This window comes from Canis lupus, chromosome 33 (assembly GCF_011100685.1).
Source record: "Canis lupus familiaris isolate Mischka breed German Shepherd chromosome 33, alternate assembly UU_Cfam_GSD_1.0, whole genome shotgun sequence".
In the NCBI taxonomy this organism is placed as follows: Eukaryota; Metazoa; Chordata; class Mammalia; order Carnivora; family Canidae; genus Canis; species Canis lupus.
The window spans coordinates 12,581,898-12,599,297 of record NC_049254.1 but is presented as its reverse complement, the minus strand read 5'-3'; the positions used below and the strand labels follow the sequence as shown (position 1 = coordinate 12,599,297).

Below are 17,400 nucleotides of genomic sequence, written 5' to 3'. Positions count from 1 at the left end.
AGAGTTATGAGAAGTTGAAAGAGGCAGGAAAGGTTTCTTCTTAGAACCTTCAGACGGAGCATGACCTTGTTCACATGTTGATTACAGGCTTCTGACTTTTAGAACTATGAGAGAATATATCTCTGTGGTTTCAAGCCACCAAGTTTATAGATATATATTACAGCTGCCTTGGGAAACTGGATAGTGGAACCATTTTGTCTTTCATCATTAAGTATGATGTATGCTATTGATTTCTCATAAATGTATGGCATGGGTGTTAAAAAGGCTATATGCCAGGGAAGAGGCAAAATGTCTTGGGCCCAATTGGGGTCAGAGATAACCCACAGAAGGGCACTTTTGGTTGAGTTAGCTAGGACAAAACAGTACTCAAACAAAGCTAATGGAAATATATTCCAGTCTTGGTCTGTTTCAAGAGAACAGAAAGGTGGTTGTTGTTTTAAGATTTATTTATTTATTTTAGAGAGAAAGAGAAATAAAGAGAAAACATGAGCAGGGGGTGCAGCAGAAGAAGAGAGAGAGAGAGAGAGAGAACCTCAAGCAGACTTGCCCGCTGGGCGTAGAGCCCAACACGGCTCAAACTGACAACCCTGAGATCATGTCCTGAACGAAAACCCAGAGTCGGATGCTCAACTGACTGGGCCACCCAGGTGCCCAAACAGAAAGAATTTGTTTAAAGTATATGTCTTTTCCAACACACAATAGCCAAAACAGTCTTGAAAAGGAACATTTGGAGGACTCATATTCTTGATTGCATGACTTACTACAATGCTTTAGCAATAAAACAGGGTGGTGCTGGCTCAAGGATTGACATATAGAGCAAGTGATTAGAATTGAGAGTCCAAGAGTTGTAAGATGGAGGTGGAGTAGGAGGACCCAGCTCACCTCATCCCATGAGTACAACTGGATAACTATCAAAACATCCTAAATACCCCAGAAATTTACTTGAAGATTGGAAGAACAAATCCCACAACTAGAGGTAGAGAAGAGGCCATATCAAAGAAGGCAGGAAGTTTGGAGATGTGGTTTGGGAGAGAAAACGATCAAGGCTGCTGTGGCGAGGAGGGAGCCCGGTCACAGAGAAGGGCTAACACACACAGAAGCAGATGGGGGAAAATGAAGCTCCATAGCAATTGGCTTGGAAAGTGAGAGGGGCTGAATTTTATGACTTCTGGCAACCAACAGGGCTTACCGCCTGGAGTTTTAAAGGTCACTGGGCTTGGCTGGGGTAGAGCTGGGAGGACGCTGTGCTCTCGGAGAGAGGGCAGGGAGACAATACATACACATACAGTGTGGAAGCAGATCTGAAGAGTGCCTGGAGTACACAGTAGGGTGGATATTTGCTCATCTCGGAGTGCATCCCAGAGAGACGGCATGTAAAGAGAGATCCCTCCAGGAACAGAGGAACCAACTGGCACCATTTCCCTCTAACCCCCCGCCACCCTTCAGCCTAAACACAGAGCCACCTATAGGAACCGGAGCAGTGCCAACGCTGGCTGCCTAACTTGCTTTTAGCAAGCCCTGCCCCCTGCACTCTAGTGGATCTGCCCTTCACTGTCTTGCTTGCCTCAGTCCCTGCACAGGAGGTACCCACCCCTAGAAAACAGGCCCAAATACCTTGGTCACATCATGTCTCTTGACTCAGGAGTTTTGCAAAGCCTTCATTCTGTCAGTGGTGACAGGTCTCATTTTACAAGCAGACCAGAGCACACCCAGTTAAAACATGATACATTCAGGTCAGAGACCAAATACTGCTCAAACAGGCAAAGAGAGCCTCAACAGATGATTGCACTTAAGGATAAAGTGGCCAGGACAAAACAGCAGAGCACATGCAGCACACATAGGAGACGTTTCTGGAAGTACCAGGCTCAGGGGAATAGGAGACATGACATAGCAGGGCACTATAGGACCTCTTCATAAGGCCATTACCCTCAAGACAGCAGACTTTCTTAACACAGAAACTTAGACAAAATGAGGAGACAGAGAAATTTATCCCAAATGAAAGAATGAGGCAAGAATGTGGCCAGAGATTGAAGGGAAAGAGATATAGGTAACATGCCTGATGGAGTATTTAAAGCAATGATCATAAGGATACTCATTGGACTAGAGAAAAAAGTGAAAAACATGAGTGAGACCTTTAACATGGCGATAAGGAATAACATAGAGATAAGGGGCTCAATAAATAAAATGAAAAACACACATGATGGAATGAACAGCAAGAATGAATTAATGACCCAGAAGACAAAGTAATGGAAAGTAATCAAGTTGAACAAAAGAGAAAAAAGAATGATGCAAAATAAGAATAGACTTAGGGAACTCAGTGACTCTATCACTGAGTCAGTGGTGAGCCCTGCTGACTGTCATCAAACATAATAACATTTATATTACAGGAGTCCCAGAAGAAGAGAGAGAAAAGTGGGCAGAAAATTTATTTGAAGAAATAACAGCTGAAAACTTCCCTAATCTGGGGAAAGGATCAGTTATCCAGGAGACACATAGGACCCCCAACAAAATCCACAAAAACAAATCCAAGACATATTGTAATTAAATTGGCAAAGTATAGTGACAATTTTTTTTTAATCAGTAAGATAAAAGAAGACAGTAACATATAAGAGAAATCCCATAAAGCTAGCAGGGGATTTTTCACTTCAGACTGAAAGATACCTGCAGATTGAAAGTGAGGGAATGGAGAAACATCTCTCACGCAAATAGATAGCAAAAGAAAGTCAGAATAGCAATACTTATATTGAACAAAATAGACTTTGAAACAAAGACTGTAATTAGAGATAAAGACACTATATAATAATAAAAGGGACAGTCCAACAAGAAGACATAACAATTGTAAATATTTATGCACCCAATATAGAAGCACCCAAATACATAAAACAGTTAATGACAAACATAAAAGGATGAATTGATAATAATAATATGAGTAGGAGACTTTAATACCCCTCTTATATCAATGGACAAATCATCTAAAGAAAATCAACAAGGAAATATTGATTTTGAATGACACACCTGCAAAAGATGGATTTAACAGATAAATTCAGAATATCCCATCTTAAAATAGGAGAATAGGGACTCAGGGGGTAGCTCAGTGGTTGAGCGTCTGCCATTGGGTCAGGGTGTGATCCCGGGATCTGGTATTGAGTCCCACATTGGGCTTCCTGCAGGGAGCTTGCTTCTCCCTCTTCCTATGTCTCTGTCTCATTCTATGTGTCTCTCACTTATAAATAAATAAATCTTAAAAAAAATCCAGCAGAATACATATTTTTTTCAAGGGCACACAGAACATTCTCTAGAATAGATTACATATTAGGCCACAAAATAAGCATCAGCAAATTCAAGAAGATTGAAGTCATACCATGCATCTTTTCTAACCACAACACTATGAAACTAGAAGCTAACCACAAGAAAAAATCTGGAAAGTCTACAAATATGTCCAGGTTAAATAACATGTTTCTAAACAATGAATGTGTAAACCAGGAAAACAAAAGAAAAAAAGTTAAAAGTACAGAGAAACAAATGAAAATAAAAACACAATGGCCTAAAGCTTTAGGATGAGGCAAAAGCTGTTCTAAGAAGGAAATTTGTAGCGATAGAGGCCTACCTCAAGAAGCAAGAAAAATCTCAAATAAACAACCTAACCGTTCACCCATACAAGCTACAAAAAACAAGCGAAAACTAAAGCAAGAAGAAGGAAGGAAATAATAAAGATTAGAGTAGAAATAAATGGTACAGAAACTAAAAAAGCCAATAGGACAGATTAATGAAGCCAGGAGCTAGTTCTTTGAAAAAAATCATTAAAATTGATAGACCTTGAGCCAGAGTATCAAGAAAAAAAAATGAAAGGACTCAAATAAATAAAGATACCTGATAGAGGAAAAATAATGACCATAGGAAATGCAAACAACTATAAAAGAATATTATGAAAAATTATATACCAACCTACAAAAAATGAATGAATTCCTAGAAACATAAACTACCAAAACTGAAACAGGAAGAAATAGAAAATTTGAAAAGACCTATAACCAGCAAAGAAATTGAATTGGTAATCCAAAAATTGCCAACAAACAAAAACCCAGGACCAGAAGGCTTCAACAGGCAAATTGTATCAAACATTTAAAGTAGAATTAATACCTATTCTCAAACTACTCCAAAAAATAGAAAAAGAAGGAAAACTTCCAAATTCATTCTATGAGGCCAATAGTACTCTGATACCAGAACCAGATAAAGACAGCACAGAAAAAGAACTACAGGCCAACATCTCTGATGAACATAAATGTAAAAAATCCTCAATAAAAGTCAAGCAAACCAAATCCAACAATATGTTAGACAAATCATTCACCCTGATCAGGTGGGATTTATTCCTGGGTTGTAAGGTTTGTTCAACATTTGCAAATCAATGTGATACATTAAATCATTAAGAGAAAGGATAAGAACCATATGGTCATTTCAATAGATGCAGAAAAAGTAATTTCAACAGACACAGAAAAAAAAGCCTCATCCATTCATGAGAAAAACCCTTAATAAGGTAGGTTTAGAGGGAACATACCTCAACATAATAAAGGCCATATATGAAAAATCTCTAGGGATCCCTGGGTGGCGCAGCGGTTTGGCGCCTGCCTTTGGCCCAGGGCGCGATCCTGGAGACCCGGGATCTAATCCCACATCAGGCTCCCGGTGGATGGAGCCTGCTTCTCCCTGTGTCTCCGCCTCTCTCTCTGTGACTATCATAAAAAAAAAAAAAAAAAAAAAAAAAAAAAAAAAAAACTTACTTAAAAAAAAACTTACTTAAAAAAAAAAACTTACTTAAAAAAAAAACTTAAAAAAAAAACTTAAAAATAAAACTTAAAAAAAAAAAACTTCTTAAAAAAAAACTTAACTTACAAAAAAACTTACTTAAAAAAAAACTTAAAAAAAACTTTAAAAATCTCTAGCTGATACCATCCTACTGGGGGAAAACCTGAGAGCCTTTCCCCTAAGGTCAGGAACAAGACAAAGACGTCTGGTCTCACCACTTTTACTCAACATAGTACTGGAAGTCCTAGCCACAGCAATCAGATAACAAAAACAAAGGGCATCCAAATTAGTAAAGAAGAAGTAAAACTTTCACTCTTTGGCATGATACTATCTATAGAAAACCTGATAGAATCAGCCAAAAAACGGCTAGAACTAAGTGAATTCAATAAAGTTGCAGGATACAAAATCAGTGTGCAGAATTCTATACACTAATAATGAAGCGGCAGGAAGAGAAATTAAGAAAACAGTCCTCTTTAGAATTGCACCAAAAATAAGATATCTAGGAATAAATCTAACCAAAGTGGTGAAAGACCTGTACTCTGAAAACTATAAAACGCTGATGAAAGAAACTGAAGATGACATAAAGAAATACCATGCTCATGGATTGAAAGAACAAATATTGTGCAAATGTCTATACTACGCAAAGCAGTCTACACATTTAATGCAATCCGTATCAAAATACCAACAGCATTTTTCACAGAACTAAACAAACCTAAAATTTGTATGGGACCACAAAAGACCCAAATAGCCAGAGAAACCTTGAAAAAGAAAAGCATAGCTGGAAGCATTACAATTCTGGATTTCAAGTTATATTACAAAGCTGTAGTAATCAAAACGGTATGGCAAAAACAGACATGGAAATCAATAAAATGGAATAGAAAATCCAGAAATAAATCCACAATTCCATGGTCAATTAATCTTCAACAAAGTGGGAAGGAGTATCCAATGGGAAAAACATCTCTTCAACAAATGGTTTTAGGAAAATTGGTCAGCTATATGCAAAGGAATGCAACTGAATCACTTTCTTTTTTAAGATTGTATTTATTTATCTATGAGAGACAGAGAGAGAGAGAGAGAGAGAGAGAGAGAAGCAGAGACACAGGCAGAGGGAGAAGCAGGCTCCATGCAGGAAGCCTGACAGGGAACTCGATGCCGGGTCTCCAGGATCAGGCCCTGGGCTGAAGGTGGCGCTAAACCGCTGAGCCACCCAGGCTGCCCCTGAATCACTTTCTTACATCGTACACCGAGAAAGACAAATACCATATGACTTCACTAATATGTGGAATTTAAGAAACAAATCAAATGAGTAAAGGGGAGAAAAAAAGGGAGAGACAAATCAAGAAACAGACTCTTAATTGTAGAGAACAAATTAGTGGTTACCAGAAGGATGATGGATGGGAGGATAGATTAAAGAGATGATGGGAATTAAGCAGTGCACTTGTCATGATAAGCACTAGGTGATGTATGAAATTGTTGAATCACCATATTTTACCCCTGAAACTAATAAAACCCCATGCTAAAAAAAAGAATTGAGAGTCAGAAAGAAATCCATACGTTTATTTTTAATTATTTTCAACAAAAGTGCTAAGATAATTCAATGGGCAGTGAGTAGTCTTTTCAACAAATGGTGGTGAAATGAGTGGAGAGCCACATGTTAAACATCGAATTTGGAAACCTCCTCATACCATGTATAAAAATTAACTCAAAATGCTTCCAAGACCTACATGTAAAAGTTAAAACTACAAAATTAAAAAAAATAACTAAATAAAACTACAAAATTATTAGAAGATGAAATACAAATGAAAATCTAAATGACCTTGGATTAGGCCATATGACCTTGAATTATTCCACTTTTTAAAAAATTTATAACGCCAAAAGTTTAAACAATAAAGAAAAATATAAATTTATCTTTATCACAATTAAGTATGTCAAAGGACACTGTTAAGGAAGTAAAAAGATGCTGAATAGGAGAAAGTATTTGTTTATGAAGATCCAATATCCAAAATAAAGAACTCTTACAACTCAAGCATTAAAAGACAGAGTGCTCAACTAAAAATTGTGCAAAGGACTTGAATAGACATTTCTCTAAAGAAAATGTACAAATGACCAACAAGCATGTGAAAACAAACTCAATATCCTTAGTTACTAGGGAAAACAATCAACCAAAATCACAAGATACAGCTTTATACCCACTCAGATGGCTACTAAGTAAAAACACAAAACAGAAAATAACAAATGTTAGCAATCATGTTTAAAAAAAAAAATCAACTCTCCTACGTTGCAGGTGGGAATGTAAAATGGTGTAGACATCGTGGAAAATAGTTTGGTAGTTCCTCAAAAAGCTTTGTATAAAATTATCACCTGACCCAGAAATTGCACTGCTAGTTGTATATCTGAGAGAATTGAAAACATGTCTACAAAAACTTGCACATGTATGCTTATAAGAACATTATTCATAATCCGCCCCCCCAAAGTGGAAACAACCCAAAGGCTCATCAGCTGATGAATGGATAAGCAATATGTGGTATATCTATACAACAGAACATTATTCAGTCATAAAAAGGAATGAAAATACTGTTATATACATTACAACTTAGATGAACCTTGAATACAGTATGCTAAACTAAACTAGCCAGACACAAAAGGCCACATATAATTCCATTTATATGAAATATCCAGAATAGGCAAATATTTTGGGATATACGGAGAGGGAAATTGAGACTAACTGCGAGTAGGGAGAGCTTCTCTTTCTGGAGTAATGGAAATGTTCTAAAATTAGATAACAATGATGAGTGCACAACATAATGAATATACTAAAAAATCACTAAAATATTTTTAAAAATAATGTCTTCTTTGGGAATTCCTAATGGTAAATTTTAACTCAGGTGTTTTGGGATCAGAATTTATACTACCTGTATTATATTCAAAAAAAGGATAAAATTTAATTTAAATAATGGGATAGCTTTTATTAATTTAAATAATAGGATAGCTTTTATTGGCTCTACTCTTGGATAGATAAAAATGACAAATTTTGTGTATTAATGGTAGCAAGAAAAATCAAAATCCTAGAGCTGAAAATGGCATAAAAGTCATAAAAATATCTCTATTCATATATAATGTCATCATTTTATACCTAAAGAAACCTTAGGAATTTACAGAAAAAACCTACTAGAATTAGTAAGTGAATAAAGCAAAGTAACAGAACACAGAGCAATGTAAGCATAAATAGTATTCCAGTTATTCTGGAAGCAAACATTTGGAAAGTGAAATTATATATCCCATTTATGCTAGCCTCAAAAGACATAAAACTTTTAGGAAAATAAATTTAACAATTTGCAAGATCACCACACCAGAGTAATGAAGCCTTGATCGTACATTGGAGCCCACTTTCCCAACTTCCTGTTCAATCACATCACATTGGTAACTAAAGATGAGTCATGCTAGGAGTATTTATACCATAGAAATCAGCAAATTCTGCACATGAGAGCTATGTATTCCTAAACAGCTGATTTTAAACATTTATCAGCACATTACTGAGAATACTTAAATAAATGAAGAGATATGCAATGTTCATAGGTTAAAAGAGTCAATGTTATTATTGTGTTAATCATTAATTGATTCGTAGATTTAAAACTTACCTATGTCAAAATTAAAGCAGGCTTTTTTGAGGGGCATAAAATAATAGTTGTGTTTTTTAGAAAATAGGAAATTCAAAGAACTCAACTAGCCATAACAGAATTACAAAAGAATAAAATCGACAGATTGCTAAGGGTACAAAGTGCATTATTTTTTTTTGAATGATAAATTGGTCTTAATAAAAATAAAAAATACTCTGCTTTTCAAAAGACAATGTTAAGGAAATGAAAAGATGTGTCAACATTGGGTGAAAATATGTACTATATATATCTAACAGTAAAGTAATATCAGGACTTATAAAGAACATCGTAATACAATGATGAAAAGACAAATAATGCAATAATAATAAGCAAATGATTTCAACAGGCACTTATCAAAAAAAGATAAAAACAATGTAAATATGCACAAGACAAGCTAATGTTATTGGGTATCAGAGAACCATATATTAAAATCATAATGAAAATACAATATTAAATTACTAGAATGGCTAACATAAAATGTACTGACAATATTAAGTGTTATATGGTGGAGAAGCTACGGAACTCTCAGAGATTACTTATGGGAATATAAAATGGTACAAATACTTGGGCAGGGAATTAGTTTCTCACACAGCTATTTACCTTACCTCTGACTCCACAATTCCACCCCTGGTATTTTCCCAGCAGAAATACTTATGTATCCACAAAAATATGTCCCATGGCATAGTAAAATGGAGGTGAATGTGACACCAGTAAGTTGGAAGAAATATCTAAAGATGAAAGTAACACAGAAAGACAAAAAAGAAATGCAAAAGTGAGATAAAGAAAGAGAGGAAAAGTTGGGAAGATCCAACAGATTGAAAGAGAGAAAAGCCATTTTGGAAAAAATAGCAGCTAAGATAACGCAAAACTGGTGAAAACCACCAATAATCAGATTCAAGATTTTGTGTCCTATGAAGAAAAAGAGGACCATCAGCAGACAATATTGTGAAAGGCAGGTGACCAGAAACAAAGCCTATTTAGAAGCAATCAGAGGAAATTGCTGTTTGAGAGTCACTTAACTTTTTAATATTAATGATAGCAACAAAAATGAGAAATAATCTGTTAAAGAGCTGAAAGAAGGGAAAATATATAATTTTTATAATATATTTAGACAAAATTAGAGTTTTCCACCAGAAAACTTTCACTAGAGTCATTTCTAAAGGGGGTGCTTTTGGAAAAAGATATCAGAAGGAAGGTGCAAGATTCAAGAATGAATAATAATGAATAAATATCACAATATTTATTTGATTAAATCTTAACAAACAATAATGATATAAAACAATAATATATAATTTGTGGGGTAAAAAAATATTTGACCAAAATGATGTGTACAGTGGGAGGGATTAAATGAAGTTAAAATGCTGTCAGAGGTTTGTTTTACTCAGAGAGAAAATAAAGTAAAATACTTTACTTTAGATTTTGTTGAATGTGTACCAAAATATTTAGAAAAGCCCCCAAAAGGCATTGATAGGCTAAATGACGCTAGAATAATGTGCTAAAGGAAAATATATAACTTTCAAATCAGTGATGGGAGAATGGACAAAATTTACAAAACTACCATGACCTGAGCTTTGATCTTTTCAGTCATGATAAAATATTTGATGTGTTAAATACTGTATACTCATAGAAAGCAGCTAAACCCAAAAATGCCCATATTAGGATACAGTCTATATCTATATCCAAATATGGCAGCAGGAAAAAAAAATACAGAGAGAATGGGATCCCTGGGTGGTTCAGTGGTTTAGCACCTGCTTTCAGCCCAGGGCCTGATCCTGGAGTCCCCAGATTGAGTCCCACCTCCAGCTCCCTGCGTGGAGCCTGCTTCTCCCTCTGCCTCTGTCTCTGCCTCCCTCCCTCTCTTCTCTCTCTCTCTGTGTCTCTCATGAATAAATAAAATCTTAAAAAACAAAAAAAACAGAGAGGATATATTAGTGAAATAAAACACAATGGTATCCAAGAATAAAAAGGGGGTTGAATGGGGTTTCTGCAGATGGAAAGCCAAGGCCCAGACACAGTAACCCAAGGCAACGGCGGGCCAGTTGTTCCATGTGCCAACCTCAGCTCTCCTACCCCATCGCCCGCACAGCTCATTTCTTGCTTGTATGTGAGCTGGTGTGAAACAGAACCCACAGAGTGGGTGGGCAGAAGGAAAGATGATGAGAGGCAATCAACAGAACCGGGCTTGAACTTGAGACAATTTCAGCACCTCTGTGACCTGAAATAAAGGAGCCTTAAGTGCCAGCTGGGGCTGTGCCTTTTCATTTGCCTAGAAAAACAGACTGCTGGAAGGACCTTGCACCAGCTCTGACTAGGGCATCGTGCATTGCCCATCTTTAACCAGGCTTTCAGGGATGTGCTTTCAGCCGTTACTAACTGCTTGAAATATTTATAGCTTTACAGTGGTGTTTTATGATGTATATGCTCCCACAGGCCTTGGTGAGTAGCATGGCTTATAAATTTATTGAATTTCAAAACAGATTTATATATTTCCTTTTGGCTATGCTTTATTGGGCACTTAGTCCTAAATCGACACATAGAAGACGGTGCCCTGTCTGGAGGGTAACTTGCCAATCACTTGGCACTAACGAGGGAAGTGAGAAACAGCAAAGCATTTCAAGCTGAATGGAAATTCATCTTCGGATAAGTACTTTTTTTTTTTTTTTTATACGACTGAGGAGAGGAATGCTGAACGCTTGCATATGAGTAGAGTGTGCTTGTAAGTGAGACACTTGCTTAAAGCCACCTTGTAAACAGAGATGGTGACTCACAACTGACACCCAACACATGGAAAAAGAATTCAAGTCATGGACTGCTCTACAAATATATACTAGCAGGTTTGAATCAACATAGAAACTTATTAAGAGTTTTTAGGAGCGCTTGTTTGCAGCCCCTCGTACTACCCAAAATCTCTCTTACATGCATGTTTATATATACATACATATGTCTTCATATATGCTCGACACATATTCATATATATTCATTTATATATAGGGAATAATAGAGTAATAGGGAATAAAACCACCTTTGTTATTTCAGTTAATGAAAGTCCTCCTTATACTTGATATTTCGTTTCTTATAACAGAAGTATTGCTCTATCACATGTAATTTAAAAGTTATACTTTCTTCTTCAACCTGGATAATTGGAACATGAAATGGATTTCTTTTTACCTGGGTCTTTTTCTTAGGCATTTGGTTATTACTTCCTTCTAAGAAAAAATGTTCAGGGGATAGAAAATAATTACATATATTTGGTCTGAGGTCTTTGAAACTATATCTGACAAAGGCTCTTCTCCACTCACAGATGCAGACTGAATTCGCTGGAATGATAACAGCATAGCTAAAGGGTTTGCAACTCAATTACCCATCAGGTAGGAGTCTCAGAGACACTAGGTTTCTTTTTTTTTTTTTTTTTTTCTGGTTTCTTTCTGACATCTTCCTTCTGAGAGAGCCACCATCAATAATTTCAGTAGTTTTAAGTTTGAATGAAAAAAATTTTTTAAATGAATGAGTCAAGTCTTATGTGAAGCTCAATTATATCTTTGGAGCAAAAACCTTTATAACTCATTCATTTCTGGACAGTGGTAACATATATTTTATAAATGTATGAAAGAAAGATAGAAATCATAGTTGAAGGGAAGGTTTTCTATGGATGTAGAGTTTTAGACACAATTTTTTTCTTTTGTCCTATGAAATACTGGAAGACAGTGTCTGTTTCAGAGTTACTTTATAGTCACAGAGCGATAGTTTACTCTCAAAATCTACCAGCTGTTTATTCATTAGTATATGTATTATTTTTTTCCGGTGACCATCTGAAATAGATGTGATATTTCAATGCCTCTAGGTTTGTATGTGCATCTCTGGGCTTCGGGCTCTGATATACCTTAGTATCCCTTTGTAATTAATTGAATAGATTTCTTTTGCTGTGTGACTTTGATTGCCATGAGATCTACATTCTACAACTCAGGGACAAAGGGAAAGAGCATATCTTCACCATCGACCCTGTCTTGGCAGCTTCTCGATTGGTGTCTGGGACACATCTGATAATTGCCATCCAGCATATTGTATTACGTTTTTAACTTATGTTTTGTGGGGATTTTTTCCAGCTTTATTGAGATTTTTTTTTAGCTTCATTGAGATTTAATTGACATATGAGGCATACCTTGTTTTATTGCTCTTTGCTTTATTGCAATTTGAAGATACTGCATTTTTTTTTTTTTTTACAAATTGAAGTTTTGTGATAACCCCGTGATCAAGCGAGTCTATCAGTGCATTTTTCCCCAATAGCATTGGCTCTGTGCATGTCTGGGTCACATTTTGGTAATGCTCATGATTTTCAAACATTTTCATTATTATTATACTTTTTATGATGACTGATCCGTGATTTGATGTTACTATATAACCATTTTAGGCGGCCACGGGCTGTGCCCACGTAAGATGGCAAACCTATCGGTAAATGTTGTATATGTTCTGACTATTCCCCTGCCTCTGTCCCTCTCCTCAGGCTCCCTATTCCCTGAGACACAATAATATTGAAATTAGGCCAATTAGTAACCCTACAATGGCTGCTAAGTGTTCAAACGAAAGAGTCACACATCTCTTCCTCTAAATCAAAAGCTAGAAATAATTAAGCTGAATGAGGAAGGCATGTTGAAAGACAACATAGGCCGAGCACTAGGCCTCTGAACCAAACAGCCAAGTAGCCTAATCCAGAGCAAGGCCCTAACTCTCTTCAATTCTAGGAAGGCTGAAAGAGGCAGGGAAGCTGCAGGAAACCGTATGAAGCCAGCAGAGGTTGGTCATGAGGTTCAAGGAAAGAAGCCATCTCTGTAACATAAAAGTACCATGTGAAGCAGCAAGTGCTAATTGATGTAGAAGCTGCAGCAAGTTATCCAGAAGATAATTAATGAAGGTGACTACCCTCAATGGAGATAAAATGGCCTCTGTTAGAAGAAGATGACATCTAGGACTTTCATAGTGAGGGAGGAGAAGTCAGTGCCTGGCTTCAAAGGACAAGCTGATTCTCTTGTTAGGGGCTAAGGCAGCTGGTGACTTAGGTTGAAGCCAGTGCTCATTTCCCATTCTGAAAATCTACAGCCCTTAAGAATTATGCTAAATCTACTTTTTCGGTGCTCTAGAAATGGAACAACAAAGCCTGGATGAAGCACAGCTGTTTAAAACATGGTTTACTGAATACTTTCAGCCCACCGTTGGAACCTACTGCTCAGAAAAAAAAAAAAAAAGATTATTTTTAAAAAGTAACTGCTCATTGTTGATGCATCTGGTCATGCAAGTGCTTTGATGGAGATGGACAATGAGATTAACGTTGCTTTCGTGCCTGCCAACGCAACATCCATCCTGAAGCCTGATCAAGTATTTTCACCTTTCAATTCTTACTATTTAAGAAACACGTTTCCTAAAGCCTTAGCTGCCATAGATTGTGATTCCTCTGATGGATCTGGGCAAAGTCAATGAAAACCTTCTGCAAAAGGTTCACCATTTCAGATACCATTAAGAACATTCATGATTCATGAGATAATGTCAAAATATCGACAAGAATAGGAGTTTGGAAGAATTTGATCCCTCATGGATAATTTTCATGGATTCAAGATTTCAGTGGAGGAAATAACTGGAGATGTGGTGAAAACAGCAAGAAGACTAGAATTAGAAGTGGAGCCTAAAAAATGTGACTGAACTAGAGTGCCTGGGTGACTCGGTTAAGCATTTGACTCTTGATTTCAGCTCAGGTCATGATTTTGGGATCATGCGAGCCCATTTTGGCCTCCTTGCTCAGTGCGGAGTCTGCTGAAGATTCTCTCTCCCTCTTCCTCTCCCCATCCTCCTCTCTTTCTCTCAGTAAATAAATAAATCTTAAAAAAAAAAAAAAAGACGTGACTGAACTGCCTCAACACCATGATAAAAATCCATGGTTGAAGAGATGCTTCCTATGGATGAGAAAAGAAAGTGGTTTCTTGAGATGGGAAAGTGCTCCTGGTGAAGATGCTGTGAAGATAATTGAAATGACAAAGGATTTGGAATAGTTCATAAACTTGGTTGATAAAGCAGCAGCAGGGTTTGAGAGGATTGCCTCCAATTTTGAAAGAAGTTCTACTGTGGGTAAAATGCTATCGAACAGCATCACGTGGTACAGAGAAATTGTTTGTGAAAGCAAGAGTCAATTGATGCGGCAAACTTTATTGTTGTTTTATTTTCAGAAATCGCCACAACCACTTCAGCCTTCAACAACTGCCACCCTGATCAGTCAACAGCCATCAACATCGAGGCAAAGACCCTCTGCAAACAAAAAGATTATGATTTACTGAAAGGCCAGATGATGGTAATAAAAAGGCCATTTTTCAGTTATAAAGTAATTTTTAATTAGGGTATCTACATTGTTTTTCAAGACATAATGTTGTTGAACACTGAACAGACTACAGTGGAAGGTAAACATAACTCTTTCATGCACTAGGAAACCAAAACTTTTGTTTGACTGCCTTTCTTTTGATATTCACTTTGTTGCCATGGTCTGGAACATGACCCATCGTATCTCTGAGGTATATCTGCAATTAACAAAAATAAGATGGAAAGAGATCATTGCAGTGAGAATGAGGTGCTGTGGATTATAGAGTGATGTCATAGCCATGGCAGATGGGCTCCTCTTCCTCTTATTTCTTTCCTGATTCCTTTTTTTTTTTTTAAGATTTTATTTATTTATTCATGAGAGACACACACACAGGGGGAGAGAGAGAGAGAGAGAGAGAGAGAGAGGCAGAGACACAGGCAGAGGGAGAAGCAGGCTCCATGCAGGGAGCCGGATGCGGGACTCGATCCCAGGTCTCCAGGATCATACCCTGGGCCAAAGGCGGGCACTAAACCGCTGAGCCACCCAGGGATCCCCTTTCCTGATTCCTTTTAAGGGTCTTAGTTATATGTAGAAATCATTTCTTAGGCTACTCATGTTTTTTTTTTTTTTTTTTTTTTTTTTTTAGGCTACTCATGTTTAGTGAACTTTAGTCTTTACCTCTGTCACCTGCACTATGTAGCCATTGAAATAGTAGCTCAAAGTCCCCAAGAGTCAATAGAAATTTTCTTGTTGAAAACTCTTTTCATGGATCATTTATCTCTGAGTATCCCTGCTTTCACATACTTTTTGCTCTCTGCAGATTCCTTCCTTTGGTGACAAGTTCACCAATATGTTTTTCAATCCAGCATTTTAGGATTTTAGTTAGGGGAGGCTTTCAGAATTCCTAGACACCCCCCTTTCAACCCCTCCTGGAAATGGAATCTGGGCTCCTTTGATGCTTCAGTCCTTGAGGGGTGATTAGTCTGGATGAAACTCTATCTTAGGACATTTCAGTAAAGTGGTTAGTAATTGGTTTCCCCAGTTAAAACACCCTAAATTTTAATCATGGCTTCACAAGTAAGCGGCTCTTGAACTTGCTGAATTATTTTCTCTCTAAGCCTCAGCCCTCATTTGTAAAGTGGAGATAATAACACTACTTTCCTCATTGGATAATTGTAAAGACGAGAGAAGTCTAATGGGGAATGTGAGTGGGAAAGAAGCAGACTTAAAGGGTATGATGCTTTATTTTTCACACAGTAGCACCAACATCTTGCCCTCCAGAAACCAGCAACAGACAGGCTTCCTAACATACTGGGACTGGGGCAGCGGCAGAGGATGATTATTTTGCTGTTTTGTTCACCATATACTGGTAATGGCTCTAGCTTTACCTAAAAAAGACACAGAAGTCAAACCGAACCAACAGCTGATATTTACTAAACGTTAGTCATATGTCAAAATTCTAAATACTTAATATTAAGTACTATTCAGTTCTTACAATGATCCTCAGATGAGGATCTTTTCCCCACTTTGCAGATGGGGAAACTGAGACAGGCAGGCTAAGTAACTTGTCCAAAGTCACACAGTTAGACATGAATAGAGACAATTTGACTTTTGAGACTATACTCCTGATTAACATGCTGTTATAGTCATGCTTAGGTATGAAGTCAAGGGTCACGCAAAGAATTTGTGTGAATATTCGAATTTAAATGTTCCTCCTCCCTGATAATCCTCTTTCTCCCACCAACCTTGTGTTGGCAGACTCCTACTGGCATTTCACAGTCCTCCTGAACTGTCCTTGTCTTCCTGGAGTCTTTCCCAAAGACTAGGAGAAGTAAATATTCACTGTTCTCTGCTCTCAGAGCACTGCACACAAGATTACAAAAGTATACATTATAGTGTTTAGTTATTTCTCCCCTGCCCTCTATCCTGAGACTTTCCTCAATTCAGGAAGTGTTATGTGGTTTCTCCAACACTCCTTTATGATCATCTTTATTATTATTGCTGTTGTTATTATTGCTGTGATTGTTATCACTTTCATCATCAGATGAGCACAATATCTGGCATCTAGGAAGGACTCAATATTTATTTTTAAGCTGGACAGCCTGTTTTAAAATTATTTTTCAGAGGGCAGCCCAGGTGGCGCAGCGGTTTAGTGCCGCCTGCAGCCTGGGGTGTGATCCTGGAGATCTGGGATCGGGTCCCACATCGGGCTTCCTGCATGGAGCCTGCTTCTCCCTCTGCTTGTGTCTCTGCCTCTCTCTCGCTCTCTCTGAATAAATAAATAAGTAAATCGTTAAAAAAAACCATAAAATTAAAAAAAATTATTTTTCAGACAATTGATGCTATTTTATTGAAAAATTCAAGAACTTCTGATTTCTTTAGGTTTTCATGACTGACTGTGAATTTTGGAATGTATTTGCTTCTGGGTCCACCCAGCTCTGCTGCCTCTTGGCAGCCTTTCAAGGTGCAGGAACCATGCCTTGTCTATTTGTGTTACACTGGTCCCCAGATCATCATAGGTTCTTAATAAATCTTCTTTCTAATCAGCTTTGGAAAATGGAGCTTCATGCTTTACTGCAGTCAGTTATGTAGATGGTTGTCACC

The 17,400-nt window shown here is 37.1% G+C and overlaps 1 long non-coding RNA gene across 11 annotated transcripts in view; it reads left to right on the top strand.

Annotated features, from left to right (window-relative positions):
- Positions 1-17,400, top strand: part of LOC102156904 — a 336,233-nt gene that overhangs the window by 125,157 nt on the left and 193,676 nt on the right. For 10 of the 11 annotated variants that reach the window (XR_005383242.1, XR_005383243.1, XR_005383244.1 and 7 more), the window contains 2 exons: positions 11,758-11,824; positions 14,669-14,790. This is a non-coding gene — a long non-coding RNA (uncharacterized LOC102156904). The remainder of the gene's footprint in view (positions 1-11,757; positions 11,825-14,668; positions 14,791-17,400) is intronic. The other variant, XR_005383249.1, reaches the window with a different exon arrangement.